The 17,086-nt window shown below is 39.3% G+C and overlaps 1 long non-coding RNA gene across 3 annotated transcripts; it reads left to right on the forward strand.

Annotated features, from left to right (window-relative positions):
* The first annotated feature begins 1,446 nt into the window (after positions 1 to 1,446).
* LOC119550643 lies at positions 1,447 to 2,673 on the forward strand. Of its 3 annotated transcripts, none has more exons than XR_005219497.1 (3): positions 1,447 to 1,746; positions 1,825 to 2,315; positions 2,374 to 2,673. It is a non-coding gene; the product is annotated as an uncharacterized LOC119550643 (long non-coding RNA). The 3 variants fall into 3 exon arrangements; XR_005219495.1 differs by having other exon boundaries at positions 1,825 to 2,310; positions 2,363 to 2,670; XR_005219496.1 differs by having other exon boundaries at positions 1,825 to 2,310; positions 2,374 to 2,669.
* Positions 2,674 to 17,086: the final 14,413 nt, after the last annotated feature.

Genomic DNA, 17,086 nt, shown 5'->3' on the forward strand with positions numbered 1-17,086 from the left:
AGTATGCGAAAATCATTGCCGCATTTAAAAAATCTGAGTCACGCCAAATCTATTTCACAGTGGCAATATTGGAGAGCACTCTAAAAACAAAAAACTTTTTTTTAATGTATGTCATCAGAATTCGTTAAAATCGGATGTTGAATTCGCAACAATCACATCTATTTTTGTCCCAAACGAATATATCAGTTTTGTTCAGATATCTTGGAAATGTGTACAACCGTCCCGAGCGGAAATGACAAGCTAAAACATTTTTTAAAAAAGTCGATTTAAGACGGGCCAGCTGCAATTGCGGAGAGATGTGTGCGAGAAAACTGTAATAATAAATAATATAATTGTCCAAAGACTTGCTTAATAAAACGACCCATTTATGTTTTAATGAGAAGTATTCGCCAACTCGAGGTCAATTGTCGTCTTAGATTTAAAGTAATCTAGGTACCAACACACACAAAAGGGGCTACTTTTAAATCCGCCCTCGCTTTTTTTTATCACATTTTTGTGTTCATTAAACTAGTCATATTCTCGTTTTTTCATTCCCATTCACAGGAACATAATAAAGAGAATATATCCGACTAATAGATAGTCACACTAAGCTTTTACTCACCATCATATTAATTTTGGGCGATCCGTGGCTGCCTTAACAAACCACAAAAGCCACAAATAAAAAAGCTGGCAGAGAAAGCAGAAGAAAGTAGATAAGGGTGGCGGGTGAAACGGAGTCAGGGGGTGATAAAAAAGAAAGGAGGAGTCAAGTTACGAGCAATGCACAAAAGGCAACAACGGAAATGAAATCACGTACCAGGGGCGTTGTCATTCACAATGAGTGTGTGCCTTAGTGTTCAGTTGTTGTTCGCGTTGTTGTCCCAGATGTGGTTGTTGTCCAAGTTGTCAGCAGCCGCGGCGACGACAGAATCTACCATCTTAATATATACGGGTACACTCAAAAAAACGCGTTATCATAACCGCGTCACACTTAAATGTAGTAAAACATACCTGGCTATCTATTGGCAGTCTAAAAGTATACTGCGATATAATTAACATACCTAACATACTTACTTATTACTTACTATATGCTTATAGGATATGCAATACTTATAGATTGATACTAAATTGAATATATTAGAATTTAGAAATTGTCCATACGCTACAAATTAATCATAAAACGGTGTCCGAGTCTCTTGATAAAAATAACTATAGACCCTATAAAACTCACGTCGAAAAAACTTTGCCAAATTGTTTTTGACACAAATGGTTTTTTTAAACCGCCAAATTATTCAATTATTATTTCGAGAAAAGTGGCGTAGCCAAGGCAATCAGTTTATTGTATTCTAAATTTATAGCTGATTTCTTTGTTCATAAAAATATATCGTAATTGGAGAAAAACCCAAAAAGTTTATCTATAGTTGCAGCCGAAAAATGTCTTTATAAATCGGGGAGCTCGCACATGAACGTCAGTCGAGATTTGTTCTCTCCGAAGTCGGTTCCAGATTTTAACAGCAGTCGAGGCGTTTAATATACCCATTTTATCTATGTAGTCGCAATCGGGAATATCTGCCCTTGATTTTACGGGATTAGCAGAAAAATATAAGTGTATTCTTTTTCTGATCCCGGAAAAAAAACGGCGGGTATTCCCGATTGCAAATACAGTTATGGTGGTTATATAGTGCAGTTCTGCATTTGTATTCTCATTAAAAGCTTACTAAAGTGACCGAAAGATACATAAAATCTCAGAGACCTTATCTAGACAAGGTATAAAAAGGCAAGCGCTGTTTGTAGAATATCATCCATCAAAAGAAGACAGCGAAATTAAACTCAACTCGTTTCTAGGTATATACGAGGGTCTGATTCACTTGGGAACTCAGTAATTCAGAACAAACTGATTGGATGTGCTGCCATTTGGAGTTTGGTGCTATCAACAAAAAACAAATTCTATGACGAATCCCTCAAATGGAACATTTATACTGTCGCTCGGTGAACTCGGTGGGAACTCTGTGACTTAGAACAAACTGATTGGATGTGCTGCTATTCGGCTTTTAGTGTTATCAACAAAAACAAATTCTATGACGAATCCCTCAAATGGAGCATTTAAACTGTCGCAAATAAAATGTGTAATTTTGCTCAGTGCATTGGGTTCTTAGTGTGTGTGCACATCTAATGTCCAATTTCAATTTGGACTGGCTGGCTGACAGAGCTTGTCGCCGACCACCGCAAATGGCAAACAATGTGTAGAAGGTGCCCTCCACCCAAAAACTCCCCATTTCACATATCTACAGGGTAGAATAGAGGGAGATGGCAAGGGAGACGGGGTCAGAGGTGAGGTGAAGTTGGAGCTAAGTTTATTTACTTTTAACACGAAATAATAAAGTTTACAAAAAGGAAACGTGCGCCGTGCGCTATGCTGCACTTCTTAGCGATGTACCGTTATGCTCGTGCTCACCGCGCTAGGTGGTGACTGTACCTCGCCTTTGACAAAGCCATTTTAAGGATTTTTAAGCCAACAAAGCTAAAAAGTTACTTTAAAGGAAAGTGAGGTCAAGCGGAAGTGGAAAATAATATTCGAAAATGGTGTATCCTACAATGGTACAGATTTTATAACATTAGAAAGGCATATTGTTGACATAACTTTGTGTAAAGTATAATATTAAATTGTTTATAAGAACTAATTTAACTTAATTTAAGGTTACTGGACAAATTTAGAAATATTTAAGTTTTTTCCATGCCCCTTTAAAATTAAAAAAGGAACTTAAGCTCTTATAATGCGCAGCCACCTCGAGTTAATCCCGCCTTACCCTCATCCACAATTTATCATCCTCCAGAAACACGACCTCTTTTTAGAGACCCCTTCCAAAGAAAAGGGCACATTTTAACCAGCGCATTGCAGTGGGGAAACTTTGTGCCCGAGCAGCGGCGAAAAAAAGGTAGAAAAATTAGCGACATGCTGTGTGACGTGACTCGACTGCATTACGTAGCCGCCCCGTACGCCCGACTTGTCCTGCCAGATGCCTTTGACAAAGGGGCGTGGCCACGCCCGGCCTAACGACACAACTAAATTATTTAAAAACTCTCTAAGAGCAAAGAGGCTTTGTGCAATTAAATGCGATCTCAAAGCGCCACGCACACATGTGACAACCTGCTCTCAAGGACCGGACGAGCATCCCATCCCCGAGCCCCCGAAATGTTAATAATTACTCGGAGATTGGGGTCCGGACACATGTGGTGGGTTACTTACGCTGGATGGAATGGAATGCCCGGTGCTTGCGTGTGCGGCTAATTACAATAAATTTGGCCAATTATCGTCTGGCATTGTTTTGGCCCTTTGGCGGCTGTAAACTTCAAGTATACCATAGCTCCCGGGGACACGGACGAAGTTTCGCTTCTATCGATACGGTTTTTTTGGAGTGGGTCTTCGTATCGAAGGAGCACACATTGCGGGCTAATTGTCTTTGAAATTATGATAAGAAGAAACTTTCGTTCGCCGGCGACTAGAACGTGGAAGTGGAAGTCACTTAAAAGGGTCAGTCGGGTCAGTTCACTCTCATATGACGATGATATTAAGGCCACAATTGGAATGGGTAAGTGAGTGCCAAAAGGTTATTATTGAATTAAGCAGGGTAAAGGAATTAAGGGGAATGAGGTTGAATGGCAGGTTTTAAAAGGATTACGCTTGTGCTTCAGGAGATTATGGTATCATCTGTGGTTGAGGTTTATGAGATAACATCCGAAAGTTTGGGGAAAACTAATTACAGTTTATTTTTCTAGCATTGCAATGGAAAATGTCATCGAGAAACATAAGTTATAATAAGGATAAGGTATTATTGTTCTCCCATTTGAGTACCTACTACTTCACTTGTTCTCCATATCACTTGTTCTTGCCCCTTGTCATTTCTGTCTCACAGATATTTTTAGCAATCATGGCAAATCAAAACAAATGTCAAACGATTTGCTTTATAGCCATCGACTCAGACCGAGACTGCAGTGATTTGCCTGGGGAATACGGCACAGAGTCCTTCATTTTTATTATCCTAGCCCCGTACGTTCCTTAGCCCCTGCAGAAAAGGGGTGCAACATATGCGCGCTTCATAAAGTGCCCCCTTTTCTGCTTCTCTGCTCCTCTGGTGCATGCCAAATGCCAAAGTAGATGCAGTCAAGTCGTGCGCCAGCTGAGAGCGCAATTTGGTAGAACAATACGATGCGAATACGCCCTGTTGTTCTCTGTCTTACGCCGATGCACTGGAAAAAAGCACGTTTAAGAATGGACATTTAAATTGGATTTGTATGTTGTTTCATATCCAAGTCATAGATAAAAAAAATATTTTAAACGGATGCGTGGATCTCATCTTAACACATTTTGCACTGAACACCTTTTAAATATAAGGCATTCAATTTGTTTCATATTTTTAATTTGTATGTCAAAGAATAGAGAGGCAATAATTGTTGAAAACTAGTTCTTTTTCGAAAAAATAAATGTACTAAAGATTAAGAAAAAAATAAGTGCTCTAAATAAGATTTTAATTCAGAGCTTGAGCAAATGAATAGAAAGCTATATTTAATAAAAAGGTAGATTCTTGAAAGAGCTGCAATATTATTTAAAAATGCAAAGCTAAAGAAACTTACTCTGTAAAATATTTAAAACATGCAAAAAGGTGCAATAAAAATTTGTCAGTAATCTCATAAAGTTTTATTCCCAGTGTAAGTGCTACTGGCGTTTAAAAACGCCTTTGTCTTGGTTTTGGTCTTGCGCCTGCCTTCGTTTCTGCCAAATGCGCCATATATTTTTTAGGTTTATGTCTTCGTTCTAGCAAATATTTCCATAGGAGCGGAGAGCAGGACAATAATGCATATGTCGGGGCCCGTTGTCGTTTTGTTTTATTGCATATTTATTTTTTATAGCGAAAGTAGCAAAATATAAGTCGCTGTAACGCCGTGTGGGCCCCAGTTTTTGGCCCTGTTCCCTCGTTGCTCTACTCGTTTTCGTTTTCGATTTTTTCCCTTGGTTTTTTGGCAGGCACACAGAGCCATAAGCTCTGCCAATCGCATATGGCCCTCAACGAACCGTTCACATGCAGAGCAGAATTAAGTTCTCGCTGCGCTTTTTGCCAGAGCTACTGGATCCCAACGAGTATAATGGCGAACGGGGATGGTCCATGGCGGGCCAACCAGCAGGATTCAATCATGAAAGTTTTTCAATAATCCGCTTTGCCCCGATTGCATTTCAATTTGCCATCATTTTGGCGCAAAAACTTAATTTTCCACCAATTAGTTTTACGGCCAGGAGTTGGGTGGAAATCGTAATTGATGTGAGTGTGCCTACAAAAACATTTACACTAAGGAGGTTGTTTGCAGGGGGTCAGGGAAAAAAGAACTGAAAATAGCTTCAAATAAATGAAACTTTTTAGGTCCACTATTGTCTTTTGATTTGACAGCTGGTATTCTCAATTTGATCTTATTAAAGTACGAAAAGAAAGCAGATAAGTTCAACGGGTTATCAGAAAATTGGTTTGTGAAATAAGTGTTCTCAGAGACTAATGTAAAATTTTGAGAGATATATCTGATAACTGGGAATTAAGGAACAGCCAAATTTTATGATTAAAACAAAAGTGCTAATGTTCCGAAGGGAACCTTTGATATAGATACGAATCGAAATATTTAAAAATATTTAATACCTTAAATTGCTGTCCTAAGACAAACATAATCTCAATGACCTCCGTTTTGCCCTGTCTTGGCGTTTGTTTTAATGGCCTTTTCGGGCATCATATGGCGTTCAAAAAGTCATTGAGCATTTTTATTGATCCCCGAACACTCACACTCTACACACACAGACACCTGAGGACAGGCGGAGCGGAATGGCCGCCAAAGTGAGCTCCGATAATGCTAATTTTATTCAAAGGTTATGCCATTACAATCCAGTGCTGCAGCCGGGCCAAAACCAAGACCAAGAGCTGGCCAGCAGACAGGTCGGGGAGATATAGGAGCGACAGGGCAGAAGATATGGGATATGGCCGAAGGACGAGGAGCGATGAAGATGGAATGCAAGTACGTGAAGAAATTCACGAAAAATTACGATAGACGATGCCAGGCTGATGCACACAAAATTGCAAATCGTGGCCGGAACGAAGTCGAAGCCGTGGTCTCCGGCCAGCTGAGGCCAAGATGGAGAGGAGTCTTGGTCCTGTTCCTCGCCAGGAGAAAGGAGAAAGGAGAAAGGCTGCATCCAAAAGGGAAACCTCGCCATGCAGCATTTATTGCCAGCGAAGCGTATTTGGCACATTTGATGCGGCGCATAATGGGGAACGCCATTAAATGTCCATTGACATGGCAGCCCAGGTCCAGGTCCCCACCAGCACAGTGGGGCCAAAGAGGCTTTTACGAGAATTAAAACTTATATGTATTATATTGAACATCAAAATAGGTGCTTGATTTATTTAACTATTTATTAAATTAATTTTTTTTTGTTTTTTTGAATTACTAGTATCAATTTCTGAGTTTTAGAATATTTAAGTTGAACAAATCACAATATTACAAACACTTAAGGACTACCACACATGTTCTATCAGTTTTGGTTTTTAATAATTAAGTTGAATGAATCACAGATTTCCTTGGAATTTTTTATAAAATAGAGGAGTTATTTATTTTTACCCCAATACCACTATCAATTTTATCAACAGCTTTAAGCTATTTTGCTTATTTTTATATTGATTTGTAATAACCAAAAGGAATAGATCAGAGTGTTCCCTTGATTCTCAGAATTTAATTACAGCCAATTCCTCTAAGTTGTCCTCCCTTATCTTGCCCCACTGTGGCCGCCGTGTGGACAGTGGTTCAGCGGTGCAGCAGTGGCGCATCGCAAATCGAATGCGAAACGAGCGTAAGTCGTGACCAGCGAGGATCTGCTTAGTTTTCTTATTAGCTGCGATTACATTTTATGTTTGTTGTCGGGTCAACATGGCGTATACTTCACTTCACTTGGCTGCCAGGGGTTTCGTTTGGGTTTGGGTTTGGGTCTGAGTTCGGGTCTGTGTGCGTTATATACAGTTTGTATGCTTAACCAAACTCGCAGTTGTTTTTCTGCAGCTGCAGTTGTTGGTTTTGCACTTTGCTGGCAACGATTTTTCCCGCTTCTTGATTTTTCCTCCTCAGTTTTTTCTGTACGTGGCCAAGTTGCAAAATGTCGAAAGTCGTCGTCGCATCAAATATGTTGAAAAGCAATTGGCAGGCGTTGGTTCCGAACGCCCCTGTCTACTAATGCGCTGCTGTTGGAATTTCTTCATTGAGTACGTGCATTAAATTTCAAATCACAATGGAAAATTCCTGCGCACTGGCTGGCCGAAAATTAAATGCATTTCCAACACTGCATACTTGCAGGCGCGCGTTCGACTGTGCGGCAATTCATTTCTGCTCGCAGTTTATTGTGGGGGCATGCTGGACTTTTTGTTTTAATTGTGAGGGAAGTACTGATGGCTATATGTGGCGTATGATTGGGGAAATCAATTTCCTGAAGCAGAGCCAACCGCAATCGGTAGACAAAACAAAGAGACGTTCAACTACAGCAATGCATATCAATTGCCGCTGACAATTTCAAATAGAAAACGTCTCAGCATGCCAATACAAATGAATGAATAACAACAAGGAAAAGCCCGAGGAGCGGGAAAGCGGAAAAGCAGCAAGGACACAAACGCTGCCTGTCAACGGCAACTGCAAAACAAAGTTCTGGGGTAAAAATGGGGAAAACCTGAGGGGAAAGCTGGGAAATACACGATACCCTGTAGTCCCGAAAGCCTTATTCCAAAAATTTCTTATTAACTTTCTTTCACAAATTAATAAATGCCATGTACTAGTTATTGTGATAGCCATTTAAGATTACATAAAACAAAATTAAGTCTATATAGCAGAAGTCTACACATAAGTCGACATGTCAAAACTTACCAAAAAATATCTTTAACTAAAAATTAGATTGGTATTTTAGTTTTATACCCATGCATCTATCTGGTTTCAGGTCAACCAACCCGCTTTCCTTGGCCGAACCCTGGGTAACCATACTGAAATGTAACTGCAATTGAGTTTTGGCTCCCCACTAACACAACCAGTTGCTGTCGTTTTGCTTTTCTATTATTTTTTCCATTGTCAATTGTCAATGAGTTTTCAATTGCCGCCAACTTGCATGTTTGAAGATGTCCCTCCACTGCATCCACTGGTCCCCATGCCCATTCCCACACCCATTCTCATCCCGATCCTGAGCCGCCAATTGGGTTTGGTTCTTGCTTTTGACAGTCTTGGAACTCCACTCCGAACCCCACCTTGCCACCCACTTTTGGATCCTGTCAGTGGCAGGGCGGCTAATTCGCTTGTTTGCGGTTGCGATGGCGAAAAAAGAACTGGGAAAACAGGTCTTTGTTTTGACAGCGGAAAAGGGGGCGGAGTTGGTAGGGGGGTGGCTGAAGGGGGTGTATGACAATGACACCCACCTTCAGTCAGCCACTGATATCGCTTTCCTATCCGCAAGTGTCATCGAATGATAAATGGTCGCGAATTTGTTAGAATATCGCGTGCTTGCCACTCTTTCTCATCATTTCAGAGTAGGTGTTGAAAGAGGGCGGCGACACGCCCCTTTCAATATTAATATGAAATGCAAACTCATTCGATCCGACAAGAAATGGGAATCGAAACTATCAAATGTCTGAGGGGCTGGCTCCTAAATGAAAAATGAGAACTTACAAGATTATATGATGTTTCCTTATATTATCTTTACTTTACCTTAAAAAAACGTTAGAAAATAAATTTCTATATATATCTTATAAGGTTTCAAAGCTTATAAATATTTTAAACCGTCTATTTAACGTTTTCCAATACTCTCTACAATAAAAAATAAGTTCGGAATCTAATTTGGAATATGTTATTTAGGCTTAGGTTTAGCTTTAGTATTTTTTTCTGGCACCTGAAAATCAACCCGCCAATAATGGAAGGCACAAATATCGTTGAACATCCTTCAGCGCCGCCAATTGTATTTACTTACCCCAATTCAGGGGATATTGGCTAAATTTTGCATAGATATTTCGCCGGCAGCTGTGCAAACTGTGCGGCAAACATCTGTTCCCAAAAACCGAAGGACCATCAAGGCCTATGCCGTACCATATATACAAATACGAACCGAATGTAACTGCTTATTGTTTGCTGCACTCGCATTTCCAATTCCCATTTCCAAACAAATGAAAGGCAAGAGGAAAGGCCGTGCCGTGCAAAAATTTTCAATTGAAACCCATTGATGAGTCTATATCTTCTGTGGAGCTCTTGTCTTTTTCTACTTTTTTGTTTCACATATGTTTGTGTCAGCACGGCCAGCGGGTGGTTCCTCAATTTTCCCCAGTGAAATCGGCGGTGGGCGGTGGGAGGTGGGGCTGTTTTTTGGGTGGTGGGGCACAAGGCCGCGGCTTTTGTTGACATTCGCGAGGCGGACGCCCACGTAGCAGCAATTAATTGGAAAAAACGCGCAAATAGAGTGCCGCTGAATGGAGAACAGGATCCTGTTCGCGGTACCAGGTGGCTTCAGTTGACTTAACCTCCATTCCCGCCAACATTCTCCTCGACTGCGTCCATCGTCATTGCCATTTCCATAGCTCAAAGTCTTTGGGCTGCTGTCCCCCAAAAAGGAGAAAAATAAAGTCCTGTCTTTCTCAAATGTCATTTGTTGCTGCTAATAGCCGAACATTTAGCATGTTTCTTCCCTGCTAGAGGGTACTAACCTTTGTTGGATGAACTAAAACGATATATAAGCTTTATTGTAAAACACTCAAAATATACAGTTTATTAAAAATAAATTGTGAAAAAGAGCAATAAATGCATTTCTTTGCTTATTTTGTGGGTAACATAACAAAAATTTAACTTTTTTTAAAGATTAAATAGATTCTTTGTCGTTTTTGCGTAGGGATAAATTAAGTACAAACAATTTAACAATAACAATGGGGTCTTCAATTCATATATATTTATAAGACCTAGTGGTGGAGGTTGGATTTCTTTTCTAAATTGTTGGAACTATAAGGAAAGTTGTAGGGTATACCCAGTTCTCTCAGTACCAGACCTCCATACGACTCCTTTGGCTAGTGGAATGCAGTTTGTCGATGGTTCGGGGCGGGGAAATGTGAAAATGGAGCAAATGAGCGGGACCCAGGGCGTTCCCCGAACTTTCGGTCGCTGTCAATGGCTTTTGTCTCGTGGCGCGCTAAAACTTTTCTAATTAAGTGGCAACGCAGGGTAGCAGGAATTCGTTAGAGCCTCGAGATGGGCGGGGCGGTGCCGGCCACTTGTCCAGTTGGCCTACGAGCGGTCGCATTACAATAAACTGTTATGGGTGGACTTTTAATGACCAGCTGGCTGCTCCGTCGCTGCATTTTCCCCTCGATGGGCGTCCGGAAAAGGGGGCGTGTTAATGGTTATCGCTGTTGTTGTTGCGGTTGGCCAGCATTAGTTACAAAATGTCGTTAGCCAAATTATTTGCCATGTTGGCGGAAAAATTTTTATGGTTTTATCAGAGGAAAGTCGAGGATCGAGGGTGTGTTTCCAGAGCCTTGCACGACTAATTGCAGTTGAAATTTTGTTTTATGCGCACGCGGCACATTAAGTTTTATACTTTGTGTCGCATTCGAAGCGGGGATGGGACGATTTAACTAGCAAACTGTTAGGCCCGATAATTAACTTGAGCCTAGTTACTGCTTCAGGAAATATGACATTTGGAAAGTGCTCGAAAAGTGGGCGAAATCTTATCGCAAGACATTTAACGATGCATTTAAAGGGAATTCAAGGAGAAAGTTGCGGTCAACCGGAGCGATAAAAATCTTAAGTGCTGGGAAATCGCATTTTTGTATCTCTGAGGGTGTTTATAAAAAGCCCAATAAATATTTGAACGATGTCTACCTAAGGGTGGAAGCACATTTTTCATTTCCCTAATTTCAAGTTCACATGAGATTTTATAGGCATTTGTCAAGTAAATGACACAGTTAAATAATGCACCCTGAAAAATTGAGAGTGGAAAAGCACAAGATTGAAAGTTCTAATTTATTTGAGAAGAAACGTTCTTGAAATAAGACGAAAGTGGTCTGAAGTTAGCTTTTCGTGACGAAAGTAGAACTACAAACCTAGAAATTTCTTCTTGATTTTGACAATCCGAGAGAACGGTTTCAGGGTAATGACTGTTCTCTTCTGTAATTAAAATTACAAGTACTAAACTGAATATAGTTCATAGAAAATGATAATTACTTGTATTAGTAATGTATGATTTTTATGTCTGCAGGGAAAACTTAAAATATTAATTTGAATAATTCACAGATCTCTTTCATTACATTTTCACCTGGCTGAATATGAAACTCAATATATATTTCCGTCCCGTCTGATTGTCTAACCCCCATCCAATCGGTTGGCTTCCGAAAGCCGAAAGCTTTAAATATTTAACCGCCGCTGCATGCGGCTCCCATTTCAACTCCGGTTTGCAGGCTTTTATTGCCGGCGTTCCTGGCTGCCAGCAAACCGCATGCTGTTGTAGATTAAGCCACAAGACTTTCCCAGAAATTCACTCCAATAACAGCACATGCACGGCTCTGCCCGACTCTATTTATAGTTTGATGTTGGATTTTATTTTCAGTGTTCTGCTTCTATTTTTTCCCTTACATTCAGTCGCCGTGGCTCGATTAAAGGGCTGTGTGTGGCCCGGAATTTATATTATTGCATGCCAGAGACTGACGCTAACCCGGCTCGAATTTCCCAACCCATTTTCCGGGGCGCTTTTGTGTTCTTGTGTTTTTCGGAGAGCGAACAAATCGCAACATTACAGCTCCGTGTTGTGTTCGTTTTTTAATGATATTTGCGGCTTACAATTGTTGCGCTCTGGCTTTCGAATTTGTGAAGCACACTTTTTGGACTTGTTAGCCCTTAACGCGTATTAATGGCCTCAGTACGAGTACTCAATAAAGGTCCTCTCACCTGTCGGGCGATCATCCTTCAAGGCCCTCGGCTCGAAATAAATCCAATAATATATTTACATACGAAGAATTAACAGAGTCTGTCAAAAGAAAACTTGGTATTATTTTTTTTATATATTTATAACATTGGTTTTATATAAAGTCAATAATCTTTCATACATCTTAAACAGTATTTTATGTAATCAATCAATTTCATAATAGATTATCTTTTTTTTATTAATTGCCTGAGGTACTGATTAATAATCGAAAGACCTTCACTTATGCATTAAACTCCCCTTTTCGGAAAGTGTACGAGCACCATTTTTCATACCAGGAAAACGTAATGGCATTCGATTTTTTGCCAGCTTTAAAACTCATTCATCAATTAAATCGACACATTCATCAAAACAATTTCCCCCACGTTGATGTCAACAGGGCTTCACTGTGGTGACGTCAATGGTGCACGCGTGGAGTTGACTGTATTTTCGATGGGGAGTGTGGGGAAGTGGGGGTTGACATATGTGAAATGGGCCTCTGACTTTTGGCATTCATTAGCTTGCATGCGGATTATGAAGGCCCATGAATGTCGAATTGCCGAGGTCAACTGTGTGTGCGACTTGTCAAAATGGAATTTATTTGAGTTTCGCCCCAAAAATGTGATTGAGAGGTCTCTCTGCGAAGGGGTTTCATTTGGATTGATTAAAACTTTATGTTGCATGCTGTAAAGAAGTTCCAATAGCATGACAAAGATCATTACACCCTTGCAGAGGGAATTATGATTTCAGTGAGAAGTTTGCAACGCAGTGAAGGAGACATTTCCGACCCCATAAAGTACATACATTCTTGATCAGCATCACTAGACGAGTCGATCTAGCCATGTTCGTCTGCCCGTCCGATTCTACGCAAACTAGTCTCTCAGTTTTAAAGCTATCGGGCTAAAACTGTTCCAAAAGTCTTCATTCTTTTGCGGGTAGTATATAAGTCGGAACCGGATGCCGGATCGGACAACTATATCTTGTATCTCCCATAGGAAGAATCGAAAAAAAAAATTTTTTAAAACTATATCTTTGTTGTTCTCTAACATATAACCTCCTACACAGAGAGAATTCTGACGTTCTGATCTGAGTTGAAAATGTTCTTAAAATGTTCTTGTAAAATGGGCTCTGTGTTTTTCAATCAAAGCTCAAGTAAACGCATTTGCACTCGCCAGTATGGCTCTAGAGACTGAGTAACTGAGTTTCAGTTTCCGCTTATATAGCAATTTCTATAGACGCATCTGGTATTCTATAACACGAAGTGTATTATACAAATAAATCTTACAAATTAAATGGCCCCGCGTTCGTGTATGGTGTTAAATTCTACTTCATTTTCCAATATTTCAAAGCGCTTCTTGGCATATCATAATGAATAGTTAAGCCAATCCTTATGGATGTTGGTTTTCAGTTTCTACGGTTTCTATTGATCCCTTTTTCACTGCGCAATTAATGCAACAGATTAAAAAGTATGTGAACCCGGTTGGCGAGCCCGAACAGAATGCAACCAAACGTTTGTTGTGCTGAACAAAGATTGATTAATTTATTATTATTATTATAAATATTTATTTCTCAGCGTACTACTATTGACGACTTTGATTTAAGTTCATTTTCAGGTCATCCAATGCCTAAAAATTGTCATTTTGGTACTTTTTGCCCAACTTTTTAGGTCACGAACAGCCTAATATTTTATCGCCAGGGTGGGCCTTATAACTTTTGCATTTTACCTAAAATTATTTGACAGCTAAGCACATTTCAAAATTAATATGTATGCTATATATTGATGTTGGATCTAAACAAAAAACCAAATAAAAATTTTATTTCTCATAAATATTTAATCAATTATTTAAGGTACTATTTTAAGAAAAATGATCTGAGTCGTATTATTACAGTGGGTATTTAAAAAAAAAATTAAATATTTACTCATGATATTAATACAATTTTTTTATTTTAACTGAATTTTATAGTAAATTCGTTGATGGGCATTTTTCTTAGAACCTAAAATAATAACACATGGTTTTAGTTCGTGTCTAGGTACGTATAGTGGTATTCACACTCTGTCTGAGTTCGGGTCGTCCCTATGTGCATTGTAGTTATTGTAGATGCATATACTGACGTTCCCAGTAACATTGTTATCAAAAATTATTTCCATTTGAAGCCCTTTTATTTTTATAAACTTCAAAGTTTGAAGATCAAACATCTGTTTTTTGGTTACACAAATATTTTGGATGATTTATAATTATATTAATATCAATTACAAATTTTTTACATTTTTGAAATGTGGGTTGTATCTCCCAAAAACAGGACCGATTATATACTATTTTTATGATCCCATGAGAAGAAGATTTTAATACCTTTCTATGTTTCTTATTATCATGCACTATATTTTGATGTTAAACTTGTTTCAATGAGAATTGTCAAATAGTCAGCGGATTGCTCAGACTCTTTTGCGGCAGTGACCATATTGGAAGGTATATCCCTGCGCACACCGTTCAGCGGAGGCGGTCTTCCAATCCAACGCCAGGCACATCCATACAACTAAAAACAGGAGCTTTGTACAGGAAAGTCGGTTAATTAGCATTTTCAAATGGGTTTTGTGTTTTTCTCTCGCCAGTAATGCTCTAGAGACTGAGTAACTGAGCTTAAGTTTCCGTTTATATAGCAACTTCTATAGCCGTATTCTGATATTCTGTCACACGGAGCCGCATCTGGTATTCTATAACACGAAGTGTATTATACCAATAACATTTACTTAATTTTCCAATTTTTCTAAACGCTATTTGGCATTAATTAAAGTCAATACTTATACATAGGTCTTTAGTTTTTACGGTCTCTATTGATCCCCTTCTGACTGAAAATAGGGATAACTTTATGGTTAACGAAATTAAATGAATGGTTTTGAAAAAAAATTTATTTTATTCGAGGCGAATTCTTCCAGTTCTACCTTAGATCCACTACAGTTAAGATATAAAAGTTAATTTTTTTTGTAAATGCACTGTCAAATAGTAAAATGAAGTTTTGAAGTGCAAGCATATCTCCATCCCTCTCGCACTCCCTTAAGGTATCTAATAGCCCAGGCCATCGACTATAGCGTTTTCTCTTGTTTTTAGGATATTTTTTTCCGGTCTGGTGTTGTTGCGGGGCCTTAAGGACTTCACACTTAATTGCTTTTTCACGCCTCTCGCCACCCGGAAGGAATATTTAATACTCCCCGACGTTGCGGCATTGACGGGCGGCCACTGACAGCAGCTGTCAGCTCAGCTTGTCTTCACGGCGAAGACAGCAGAGCACCACCCACCCATCCACCCATCCACCCATCCCCCCATTCTCCTAGCCATCCACCTCCATGTCACAGCCATGGCCTGCAAATTGCTCATTTCAAGGCTAATTTGTTAGCATATATAGACACGGGAAAATACAAAAGAGGTACACAGAGAAATTTTTAAGTCACTTTGGATGGTTCTTAGCAAAGAATATTATAAAGTGGATAAAACTATCTTAGTACTTTTTTGAGCATACAAATAATTAAGCTTTTAGGAATTATGAGCATAAAAATAATTTAGCTTTTAAGACTAATAATTCTATAGAATTATTATTTTAAGTAATTGTATATTTATTGTGCTCTTAATGATCATCTAAAATCGTTGTCTTAAAATTATTGAACGTTTTTGATTGACCTTGTGATTGTGATAAAGTCATATTTGATATTATAAAAGTGCTCACATTAAATGCAGTATTGTTTTACAAAAATATATATTTATTGTATTCAAATAATAGTAAGGCCTCCAAGCGTTAAAAAATAATTGAAATTTTTTCGAGAGCTGTGGCTTCATTAAATTTAATGTTCAAAACTTTCTGATTGTGATTAGATTCAGTTAAAAATATCACTTTTATTTTCCCAAGAACCTGATGAATGTTTAATTTTGCGCCGTGTAAATAGCTGAAGTAAGCGCATAACTTGCCCGCCAAGGTGGACCGAATTTGTCAGGCAAAAGATGGACAGATGCCACCCTTCCCCTTGCACTTAATTACGGCGCAGTGTCAGCTAAATAAATTTATTTACATAATTTTAATTAAACAAGCTAACGGAAACTGTCGCCCCAAAGTCAGCCTGTCTGTCAGGGTCAAGCATGCGTTTGTCTTCCTGGCCGTCTGTTTGTCTGTCAAGGTGACAGTGGGGGTGACCACCCTCCCCTCCCACAAATCACCTCGGGGGTGAAGTTGAGGTCTCCTTTTTACTCGGGGGTGGCTGTGCTGCCAACTTTGGTGTGCTTAACGATATAATTAGATTGTTTTGTGGATGCTATTCTTTTTTGCTGTGATTTTCAATATGCCAGGCAGGCAGGTGAACTTGAGTCCACCACCCCATTTCCTATCCTGATGTTTCCTTTTTTGTGTGGCTGGAAGTTACGGCAAATTGGGGTGACAAACCTCATTAATTACAAATGACTTCATTTCTTTTGTTTAGCGGGCATTCAGGGGATTCCCATTCAGCGAGTCTCTGAGGTGTGAAGTGTGTTGTGGGTGAGTGTGCGAGTGTTGTGACAGCTAAAGGGCAAATGGCAATGGATATTTTCCTTGGAAGTGCTAGCCAATTATCATGTTGATGCCCAGTTCAGTAAAAGAGCCTCTGGAATGGGCAATGAAAATATCTGGACCCACGGGGATGTGCCTAAAATAAAAAGGGTAAATATTCAACAAGCTCCTAATAAGTGAGATAGTAAGGATTAAACTGCAAAAAGGTGTTTCAAAACAGAGAGCCATGTGTAAGGTGCCTAAAAGTATGCCGTAAAATATTTTGAATTCGGATGTGCAAAGGCTTCGTTTGGAAAGGCGGGTATCTCTTTATTGTTGCATACTTTTAGGCACCTTTATAAGTGATTTTAAACAACGATTCCTGTGAGGCCATCCATAACCTATCTTTCTTCCTGTCATTTAAAAGCCTGCTTTTCTTTTTTCCCCAGCCTCAAAAAGCCCGGCCCAAAAAGCAACAATTAAATGTCTAAAATATTTGTATTTCAGCTGAGTCGAAGGCGCTTTCAGTGCAGCCCAACCAGTTGAGCTCAGTTTATTTTTCCGAATGCGAAAATTCAGAGTAGACGGGGGCAAGGC

The sequence above is a fragment of the Drosophila subpulchrella genome, chromosome 2R, assembly GCF_014743375.2.
Source record: "Drosophila subpulchrella strain 33 F10 #4 breed RU33 chromosome 2R, RU_Dsub_v1.1 Primary Assembly, whole genome shotgun sequence".
NCBI lineage: Eukaryota > Metazoa > Arthropoda > Insecta > Diptera > Drosophilidae > Drosophila > Drosophila subpulchrella.